General features: G+C 49.8%; 2 pseudogenes; one reads left to right on the top strand and one right to left on the bottom strand.

Annotated features, from left to right (window-relative positions):
* Positions 1-1,277: 1,277 nt before the first annotated feature.
* On the bottom strand, positions 1,278-2,765 carry LOC147960654 (uncharacterized; annotated as a pseudogene).
* Positions 2,766-7,874: 5,109 nt separating this feature from the next.
* LOC125524069 (putative non-specific lipid-transfer protein 2 pseudogene) lies at positions 7,875-10,406 on the top strand (annotated as a pseudogene).
* Positions 10,407-11,290: the final 884 nt, after the last annotated feature.

The raw sequence follows: 11,290 nt of genomic DNA, 5'->3' as shown, positions 1-11,290 counted from the left end.
AGCGGAGCAGAGGGAAGGGGTGGCCGGCGCACTGAGCGTGGCGCTTCAGCGGCAGCGGGCGCGGGTGCGGGTGCGGGCGAGGTCGCGGGGAGCGAGGCGTGCGGGCTGCGGGGATGGCGGCGGACGAGAGCCACCTCGGTGGGCTAGGACGCAGAGGAGGCAATGGCCACAAGCAGAGAAGGGCAGGGGGCACGGACACGGCCAAGGCATGGGCGGCACGGGCAGGGCTCAGGGGGGCGTGGCCGGAGCGCGACGCAGACGGCGGCGGGCGTGAGCGTGCATGGGAGACAGCGAGGAGGGGCGGGTGCGCTCACTTTCGTTGCAGGGGAACAGGGGGCGGCGAGGCTCATTGTAGCCATTGGGGAGGAGGACGGGGACGGCGACGCGGTGGCGGTGACGACAGACGACGGCGTCAGATCGACGACGACGCGAGGCCGCGGCCTCAGGAGGGCGTTGCGCGAGGGAGAGGATGGGCGAGGGGGAGTCCGGGAGCCGGCTGGCGGCTTGCATCGGCCGCGGGCGTGCGGGAGGAGGGGACGAACAGGGGCGCCCCGGCGAGGGCGTCGATCCATGCGGCGGCAGCATCGAGCGCCGAGGCGCGGCCGTTTCCCCGATCCGATATGGATCGGGGCGGAGGGGGGAGGTGAACGTGGGGGGGGGAGTGGGGCGACAGGGGCTTGGGTTCGATGGGTAGTGGCGGTTAACGGAGTGAGGGGAGTGAGAGGGGCCCGGCTGGGCCGGCCTGGTCAGTTGGGCCGACTGGCCCATGAGGCCCAGTGGGAAGGGGGGCCTTTTGTCTTCTTTTTTTGATTTTTCTTTAGTTTAGGCCCTCTTTTTATTTATTTATTTGCTTTACTGTTTTAAAAGCTTTTAATGTATCTAGGCATTTTATAAAAAGGTGATTTCTATCACATAAATACATATGCAATATTTAGCACCTCCCCAACATTTTAGTTTTAGTTTTTGAAAACTTTTATTATTGCCGACATTAATTCAAATTTTATATCGAATGGTGTTTTCGATTAACGCGAGGTTAACAACAGTAATTGCGGTGACGTGGCATCATTAGCATGGGATTACTATAGCTTAATTATCCGGGCATCACAATTTCTAACCAAGCTACCAATCAGACCCTATAGAGCAAATATATCTTCATAGATCTCATTTGAAGTACCTTCCTGACCTGGAGCAGAAACAACTTGCCGCGCTGTCACCTGCTCATTGTAGTTCATGTTGTTGTTGTTTGGAGAGAAAACAAGACTTTCAATTGGTATGAATCAGTCTGTCTCATGGTGTTCGGCTATAGTAGCATTGGGTGACACTGGAATGTTGTGTGTAGCAGAATCTGTGTTGTTGTCATCAGTACCTTCCACCTGAGGTGTACCATGCATTACAGTAGGTGCAGCATCAGACTGAGCATTAGGATGTCCATTCGCCTCCACAATAGCATTGTTGTTAATGTTTTGGTCTACACCAATATGCACATCTTCATATAGAGCACCAAGGCCCTCATTATGTGGGTTAATCACAACTTGTTCAACAGGGATGTTGCCAAGAACCTCATCGTGCCAGAAACCTGCATGCACATTGGGCAGAGGATGTGGATGTCCTCCATTAGGGGGGAGAGGATCTTCGTCACCTCCCTGCTGCCCAATGCGTACTCTAGAGAGAATATAAGCAGGGCATGTCCATGATTCACCATAGCCCACATCATCCAGATTGCGAAGCACAACAATACTGAGAGGGAGTGTGTCAGCATTCATGACTCTGACCTTCACTATGATCCTGGTTTTGTCTCAAGGGTCCTTGTTCCAGATAAGAAAACGGCCATAGGGAGCAAATGTTCTACTTATAACATGGACATCCCAGCACTCTAACGGAGCATCCAGATATCATGAGTCAGGGAGTCCTGGATTAGGGGGTCTCCGGACAGCCGGACTATATCCTTTGGCCGGACTGTTGGACTATCAAGATACAAGATTGAAGACTTCGCCCCGTGTCCGGATGGGACTCTCTTTGGCGTGGAAGGCAAGTTTCGCAATACGGATATGTAGATCTCCTCCCTTGTAACCGACTCTGTGTAATCCTAGCCCCCTCAGGTGTCTATATAAAACCGAAGGGTTTAGTCCATAGGACAACATACAATCATACCATAGGCTAGCTTCTAGGGTTTAGCCTCTACGATCTCGTGGTAGATCAACTCTTGTAATACTCATATCATCAAGATCAATCAAGTAGGAAGTAGGGTATTACCTCCATCGAGAGGGCCCGAACCTGGGTAAACATCGTGTCCCCCGCCTCCTGTTACCATCCACCTTAGACGCACAGTTCAGGACCCCCTACCCGAGATCCGTTGGTTTTTGACAACGACAATGAGTGAAAGTGATGCTTCTATAGTTAATGCCACGATCCTGCCTAGTAATTCTAAGCACAGTGTCACCGATCTGAAAAGGGCTATGGCTAACTGCAGTATCACGAGAGCATGCTGTGGTAAACTGGATTAGAACAGATCCCATACCGCATCTGGAAGAATAGTTGATCCTCCATCCTATGTTCTCCAAGAAGTTGATGATCATGGCATTGGCTCCATGAAATTCCTCCGATGCGATACCAGGCTCAAGAGTGGCAATGGCACATTCATCACAAACCATCGGGAGCTCACCGCTGACGACCACATAGCCACGCTGTTCACGGAGAGGGCCTGGTGGAACGATGGTCGTGCCTGGTGGAAGGTGTGGGTATGGGTTGCATGGGTAGCATGCCATGGCGGCGCAGGCTGGCTCAGATGGCAGGATTGGGGTGGCGGCAAGCTGAGGCGAGGTGGTCGATGGAGGAACAGGGGGAGGTGGGTTATGAGCTCATGACTCCTGAGTTTTCACCCTATATACCCGGCCTTTGTTGCGTTTGTTGAGGCAAAATCTCGCAATGTGATTATATCTGTAACAGACTCTGCATCTGACTCTGTTTTTGCAGGCAGGGCGATAATGATCAACACCAAGGCATCGGGAACAGAAACGAATCTACATATCAGATAACGATTGATCCCCGGACTCTCCCGCTTCCAAAATGATGGGCCGTGTAGGGGGATGGTTATCTGGGCCGGTAGAAGCACTAGGGTGGGCCACGGTGACAGGATGTCCAATAACCACCGATCCGCTATGCATGGTGGATTGGCGTGGCCATGCAGGAACGTTGTGAGAATTCTGATCATGATCGACGTTTGAAACATTACCAATAGGGAGTGAATTAGCACCCGTCAACACATTGGTCGTGATAAGATCATTGTTGGTACCTCTAGGGGTTTGCAGATTGGATGCAATCCTATTAAAGACATTATTAATAGGGATCGTGGGTTGGCGTTGTGTACCTTTCTTGCGCGAGATGGCGATCCATTTCACATCTTGTTCATAATACCAAGATCTTTCTTCATATCACCAGTTAGGTCCCCCTCCACTCCAAAGGTGAAAATAGCACTTGAATGCATCACATATGAAGAACTTCTTGCACACAAGGAAGAAACCAATTGCTTTGGAACAAACCGAGAAACGATATACTTTGCCATGAATATGCAATACGTCCAGTGAGTCATGGGCACCCACTATGCATGATGAGATTGCAATTCCAATGTTATCCTCATTCAAACGAAATGAAGATCAGGCGAACGAGACCACCATTTGAAAACCCAGATCTAGGGAGACAGGATGGACCGAAGATTTGAAAAGATCACGAACCTTGCATCTAAAACGGTGACCAAAAGTGAAATCTAGTTGATGGGCGATGGAGTGTGGATAATTGAATGGATCCATTGGATGGCTTTGGGGTTTTGTTGGTTGGATGGGATTGGATTATGGGTGGGCGCCATGGTCGCCCGAGGAAGAGAGGTGGGTGGAGGAGGAGAGCGCCATTCTTTCCCTCCAAGTCCATGGTGTTTATCAGGAAGGGTTGTTTATCAATTTGCATCTCAGCAAAATTCAATCATCCGTCATTAAAAGCCGATTGTATCTGTCGTCAAAAAACATTGCAATCATTAGTAGCATGAGAAAATGAATTATGGTACTTGCAATAAGCACGTCATTTTAGCTCCTCAAACGGCGGTATGGTGTATGATATTCTAATCACCTTGTCTTGCAAGAGATCATCAAATATTTTATCACACTTTGATATATCAAAAGTAAACCTCATCTCCTCATCATGATTCTTGCGAATCGGCTTAAGAGCATTGCACATATAGGGTTTTCCCTTTGAGGACCAAACAAATTCAGTAGTATAGACATCAACCTCATCATCCGAATTATCATCACTGTGTTCAACCATATGCATTCTAGGAATATCGGTTGTAGACCTATGGACCTCTTTACTTCGACTCTCTTGGGCCAAAGCCTTTTGTAAGACTTGATTAATGCTTAAAAACTCATAACTTTCTAACCTCTCTTTAATGTGAGTTTTCAAACCATTAAGAACAAGATCCGCCAAGTCTCTCTTAGTTATCGCTAAGCTATAACACGGTTTTTTATATCTCTAAATCTCTTGACATAATCGGTGACTGATTCATCATGTTTTTGCCTAACCGATGTAAGATGTGACAACTTCAGCTCATTATCGCCGCTATAAAAGTGATCATGAAACTTTTGCTCTAATTGTGACCATAAGAGAATTGAACCATGTGGTCAAGCAGCAAACCATGAAAATGCGGTGCTAGTTAAAGACAAGGGAAATAAACGTACTTTCAACTCTTCTATGGAACCTGCTTCACCCAACTGTGCTAGATACTGACTCACATGCTCCCAAGTTGTTTTTGTACCCTCACCACTAAATTTAAAAAAATCAGGAACCTTATAACCTTGAGGGTAAGAAATTGCATCGAAGTGTTCAGGATAAGGCTTTTGGTATACACGACTCTTTACTTTCGGCTCATTTCCGAAAGTTTCTAGAAACATCTTATGCAAATCCTCCCTTAATTTGGCTAAAATTGGATCCGAGATAGACGAAGATGTTTGTGGCAATAACATAGGAGCAACCTGAGTACTAGCTAGTGGTGCAACTTGTGGGATGGGCGCCGAACCATAATTCGGCGGAAGACCAAACATGCTTGCGCCTATGGGTGGTGTGACAAAGTGATTCGACGTTGACGCCGAATTGGGCACACTCATAATAGGATTAGGATATGTAGGTGCAACCACAAGTTGGTTGGTTTGACTAGGGTAAAAATTCAACGACATAGTATATTGTTGTTGCATAGGAGGTGTCGATGAAATAGGTAAAGTTGGGCTAGGGTTTTCAGGTATACCAACAGTACCACTAGATGACGGAGGCATATTTTTCTTAGCATTGGTATTTGCCACAAAAGAATTGTACGTCATCACATTACCCTTACTAACAAGACTTTCAATCACAGCCACTTGCTCTGGAGAAAAAACTTTACTCACCGTGATTTCATCTTGTTCGTCAATGAGAGGAGGGAAATTGACGTTTCCAACCGGAGTGATGTTGCCTTGACGGTCCTTCTTGAAACTTGAAAGAAACGCCTCCAAATCCTCCTCCTTGCGCTTCTTCTTGAGCGCCTCAAAAGCCTCTTCACGCTGCTTCCTGCGCGCTTCGTAGGCTTGGCGATGTTCATTCGATAGTTCATCAAGACCAGGCTTAATGATGTTATCGGCGCTAACTTCTGAGGGCTTGGGGAGATCCGACATGGTTGATGATGATTCTTGATCTTTCTTCCCCAGCGGAGTCGCCAAAAAGTGTGTTCGCACACGAACACAGACCGTGTACCCTGGACGCCGGGGGTAATGCACCGCAGCTCACGTCGAAGGAGACTCGTCCAGAAGTGCGGTACGCAACTAGTCCGGTGGGTGCTTTTGTAGACCCGAAACCCCACGCGCCCGGGAGGGACCCCGTCCGGACGCACGGCGGCTATGGGCTGCCCTAGGTCGGTTCGCCCGCCCCTAGAGCCTCGAGGATCGCTTCCCTTCAATGAAGAACGAACGAAGAATGAGAGAGAAAGATCAAGGGAGAGATGTAAAACTGGGGTAAAAAGTAGATTGATTGTTTGATTGTGTGTTGTTATTCAATCGGCCGTCACCCCTTACATATATATTGTTGGGTTTCGTAGTAATTTCAAAAAATTTCCTACACACACGCAAGATCATGGTGATGCACAGCAACGAGAGGAGAGAGTGTGATCTACGTACCCTTTGTAGATCGACAGCGGAAGCGTTGACGCAACGCAGAGGAAGTAGTCGTACGTCTTCCCGATCCGACCGATCCAAGTACCGTTACTCCGACACCTCCGAGTTCTTGGCACACGTACATCTCGATGACGATCCCCGGGCTCCGATCCAGCAAAGCTTCGGGCAGGAGTTCCGTCAGCACGACGGCGTGGTGATGATCTTGATGTTCTACCGACGCAGGGCTTCGCCTAAACACTGCAACGATATGACCGAGGTGGAATATGGTGGAGGGGGGCACCACACACGGCTAAGGAACGATCACGTGGATCAACTTGTGTGTCTATGGGGTGCCCCCTGCCCTTGTATATAAAGGATGGAGAAGGAGGAGGCCGGCCAAGGCTTGGTGCGGCCAGGATGTGGAGTCCTACTAAGACTCCAAGTCCTAGTAGGAGTCCACCAAGAGGGGAGGAAGGGAGAAGGAAGTGGAGGAGAAGGAAAGGTGGCCGGCCCCCTTTTCCCTAGTCCAATTCGGACCAGAGGGGAGGGGGGGCGCAGCAGCCCCTTGGCCCCTTCTCCTCTTCCCACTAAAGCCCATCAAGGCCCATTGCTTCTCCCGTAACTACCCGGTACTCCGAAAAATACCCGAATCACTCGGAACCTTTCCGATGTCCGAATATAGTCGTCCAATATATCGATATTTACGTCTCGACCATTTCGAGACTCCTCGTCATGTCCCCGATCTCATCCGGGACTCCGAACTCCTTCGGTACATCAAAACTCATAAACTCATAATATAACTGTCATCGTAACGTTAAGCGTGCGGACCCTATGGTTCGAGAACAATGTAGACATGACCGAGACACATCTCCGGTCAATAACCAATAGCGGGACCTGGATGCCCATATTGGCTCCTACATATTCTACGAAGATCTTTATCGGTCAGACCGCATAACAACATACGTTGTTCCCTTTGTCATCGGTATGTTACTTGCCCGAGATTCGATCGTTGGTATCCAATACCTAGTTAAATCTCGTTACCGGCAAGTCTCTTTACTCGTTCCGTAATACATCATCTCGCAACTAACTCATTGGCTGCAATGCTTGCAAGGCTTATGTGATGTGTATTACCGAGAGGGCCCAGAGATACCTCTCCGACAATCAGAGTGACAAATCCTAATCTCGAAATACGCCAACCCAACATCTACCTTTGGAGACACCTGTAGAGCTCCTTTATAATCACCCATTTACGTTGTGACGTTTGGTAGCACACAAAGTGTTCCTCCGACAAACGGGAGTTGCATAATCTCATAGTCATAGGAACATGTATAAGTCATGAAGAAAGCAATAGCAACATACTAAACGATCGGGTGCTAAGCTAATGGAATGGGTCATGTCAATCAGATCATTCAACTAATGATGTGATCTCGTTAATCAAATAACAACTCTTTTGTTCATGGTTAGGAAACATAACCATCTTTGATTAACGATCTAGTTAAGTAGAGGCATACTAGTGACACTCTGTTTGTTTATGTATTCACACATGTATTATATTTCCGGTTAATACAATTCTAGCATGAATAATAAACGTTTATCATGATATAAGTAAATAAATAATAACTTTATTATTGCCTCTAGGGCATATTTCCTTCATATATGAGGCAGCTGGACTTTCGGTATAAGAAAAGGTCTCAAATCCCGTCCAAAAAATCAAAAGTTAACCTAATTCGGAATACAAGGGCCGGAACTTCTGGGCTAAAATTACATCAAGTAGCCCTCTTGTACAGCTCCTGCAGGTCGCACATGGCCTCGGATCGCGATGGTCCAAAAAGCAAAGTTGTATATCTTGCAGTGGAGAAAAACTCTTCAGTTGATCACTTTTTCATCCGAGGTCATCTTGAGATTTAATTCTGGCCCGCAAATCTGCAAATAATGTTAAATTCCAGCTTTCGGGGTGAAGCGCGTGTGAACTTTCTGTTTAGCTCGGAATCTCCCCGAAAGTTTTGCCCGGAACTTCCGGGTTAAAATTTTGTAGCACACTGTTTTGCCTTTAATTTTCGCATACGAACTCCGATTTAGACAATTTTTATATCAAAATCAATCTTTTCAACGAGGCGAAGACAATCCGTGTAGAAACTTTTCTCATATGAGGCCATCTTGGCGGCGTAATCAGCCGAATAGTATTCTGAATGCAAAATCCGAATACTTCAAACACAACTTCGGCCTTAGAGATGAGACCGCGTGGCTATGGCCCAAATATCAAAGTTTCTCCTTTTGACAATACGGAACTTTCTCTCTTTGAACACTTCTCCTTTTGAGGCCATCTTAATTAAGTTCTTGGCCGTGCCAAAATCTGGTGTCAACAGTCACCAAGTGTCATCGTCATCACTCCTCCACGAGCCAGCGACTCCCGACTTCACCATCGACATCCGCCAATGAAACCCTCATCGCCACAAACATCGGAACCCATGTCGGCCCATGCCAAACAGTCGACCGTCAATGTAGGCACCAGACATCTCCGACTGAGAAGACCACCAAAAAGCTGGAGAAATGGACAGAGTTGGCACCAATCAACACCTCCTCGAAGACCACCAGCCACTTGTCATTGTCATCACCTAGCCTCCAGGGCAGCTTCGACTACGCGACGGCGTGGAGAGACGTAGAAGAGACGCGTCGAGCACATCGGGGAAGAACCGACAACCGAAGCCATGTCGCGACCCTGCACCGCTGGCCATCATTATCGTTGCCAAACTAGACGCCACACCACCACATTCCCGGTTGGGCACCAGCCAACCACAACGTTGTGAGCGTGTAGCACATGGAGAGCACGAACGAGGTCGAAAGGTCTTCCAGAGGATGGCCCAAAGAGGGAAGGGACGATGCCGACGCCATCGCCCGACTCGACTAGGCCATAGGCTTTCACCCCGAAGAACTGAATACGAGAGTGTGCAGGAGGTGAACTCCACGACGACGCCTTCAAGAAAGTGCATGACGCCCGCGGCCGCTGCCGCCGTTGGCTGGCAAGCTTCCGCCCGAAGCACGGCCCAACACCACACCCCCACGCACCATGCCTCCGCTAGCCCACACACCTCCCTCGAAGCCGCTGCGCCGACTGTCCACCAGAGCCACCACAAACTCTTTCTCACCACCAACCACCAATGGCAGCCTGCATCCAGCCGCCCGACCAAAACCAGCAACCTCCCAGATCCACACCGCAGCACAGCGTAGGTGGCCGCCGTCCGCATCTAGAAGGCGCACACCAGGAGCAAGCGCAACCCTCGCTGCCGCCCGCCGCGCCGACCCGACAGGAACCGAAGGGCGGAGGCGAGCACCCAAGGCCACCACCACTGGACCGCGCCAGGGGGCTGCCAGATCCTCAGGGGCCGCCAAATCGCGACAGGGGAGACGCCGGTCGCCGGAGTGGAGCAGATCAGATCGGGAGGGTGGAGCCTCCCCAACCATAGAACGTGCGGGTGCGCGAAGGAGCTCCCTGCCGCCGCCGGCGTCTTCCGGCGGCGGCGAGGGGAAAGAAGGCATGGGGAGGGGGCGGTAGCGACGGCGGGCTGGCGTTTCGCCCGAGCGGTCGCAGGAGTGACGTGGGCGTTGTTTTTGCAATACTATTATGGTGCAATCCTACAGTGGCTTTGTGATAATGGGCTAGATGCAACACCGGAAAATATTGGGCTCTGCTCCAACACTTTGATCACCAACACCGGGCAAGCAAAGCAAGCTACCATGGGCAACAGCAAGGCGGCGGTGTGCGTGCTGGCGCTCGTCCTGTGCAGCCTGCTCGCCGCGGACACGACGGCGGCGGTGGCGGGGTGCGACGCGAGCGCGCTGAGCCCGTGCGTGGGCGCCATCATGCTGGGCGGGGCGGTGACGCCGGGGTGCTGCGCGCGGCTGCGCGCCCAGCGGGCGTGCCTATGCCAGTACACGCGCGACCCGTCCTACCGCGGCTACGTCAACAGCCCTAGGGCGCAGAGCGTCGTTGCCGCCTGCGGCCTCCCCAGGCCCAAGTGCTGATCGCCCTCGTCGCCGCACTCGCTATATGTATCGGCTCCGCCCCATGTGAACGGCATTGTGCACGATGTCGGGCACCGGTGGGCGGCGGTCTACGTAATGTAATGTGTGGTTAATTATACGGTCCACGACGCCATCGAGCTGGCACCTACTCCCTCCATCCCAAATTACTTGACTCATATTTATCTTAACACAAATGTATCTAGACACTAAATAAATATAGATACAACCGTATTTAGACAAATTCAAATCAACTAATTTAGAACGAAGAGAGTACGTGCATGTACGGTTGCGTTGTGGACATCTGTCTAAATAAACGTCGCTTTGCTTGCGTTCTCATGTTTTACTACCGCCTATGAATAAAGTTTTTCCCCAACATTAGTTCCATCCTTCGAATTGGTTAGTTCATCATAATGTTACCCCAAGAGAAAACATCATCAGTCTGCACAAGAAATTGGAGGTATCATTTAAGAGCATCTCTAACAGCCGCCCAGCACACGGCATACTAAAAAACCGTTTGCAGTGTGCCAATTGTCTGTTTTAGCGCGACGCGGAGCGTTTGCTTCAGTGGCTGCTGCAAAGTTTAGCGCGTGTGAGTAGCTCCAGCAGGCGCGCTAAAAAGTAGCGCGCGCGGGTAGCTCCAATAGGCGCGCTGAAAAGCAGCGTGCGAACAGCCGATATTTGTCATATGTTGCATTTTGGAGGCGAGATGATATTTCAAATGTTAAAACAAAGACATGGCATAATTTTAAATCACCCAAACAAGTTCATGACATAAAAGTTCATGCCCACAACATCATCCAACCAAGTTCAAAATCCGAACCAAGTTCATGACACAAAAGTTCACACGAACGAATGGCCCATCAACAATTAAACCTCGTCCTTGTATTCATCCTCATCTTCCTTCGATTCACCATCCTCATCCGAAGACGATTCTTCCTCCTCCTCTTCATTGTCGCCCGCCGCACTGCCTTGAGGGTGGCCGCCGACCTTTGGCAATCTTGGTTGATTGTCGACCATCGGGAGTGAAGAGATCGGCCCGAGCGGTCAATTCCATAGTTGTTGTGTCAAAGTGCTCCTTCATCCGGTTCCAATATGCATCTCTA

The sequence above is a fragment of the Triticum urartu genome, chromosome 7A (genome assembly GCF_056163025.1).
Source record: "Triticum urartu cultivar PI428250 chromosome 7A, HENAU_Tu73, whole genome shotgun sequence".
Taxonomy (NCBI): domain Eukaryota; kingdom Viridiplantae; phylum Streptophyta; class Magnoliopsida; order Poales; family Poaceae; genus Triticum; species Triticum urartu.
Note: the sequence above shows the minus strand (reverse complement) of the source record. Positions and strands in the feature narration are given on the sequence as shown.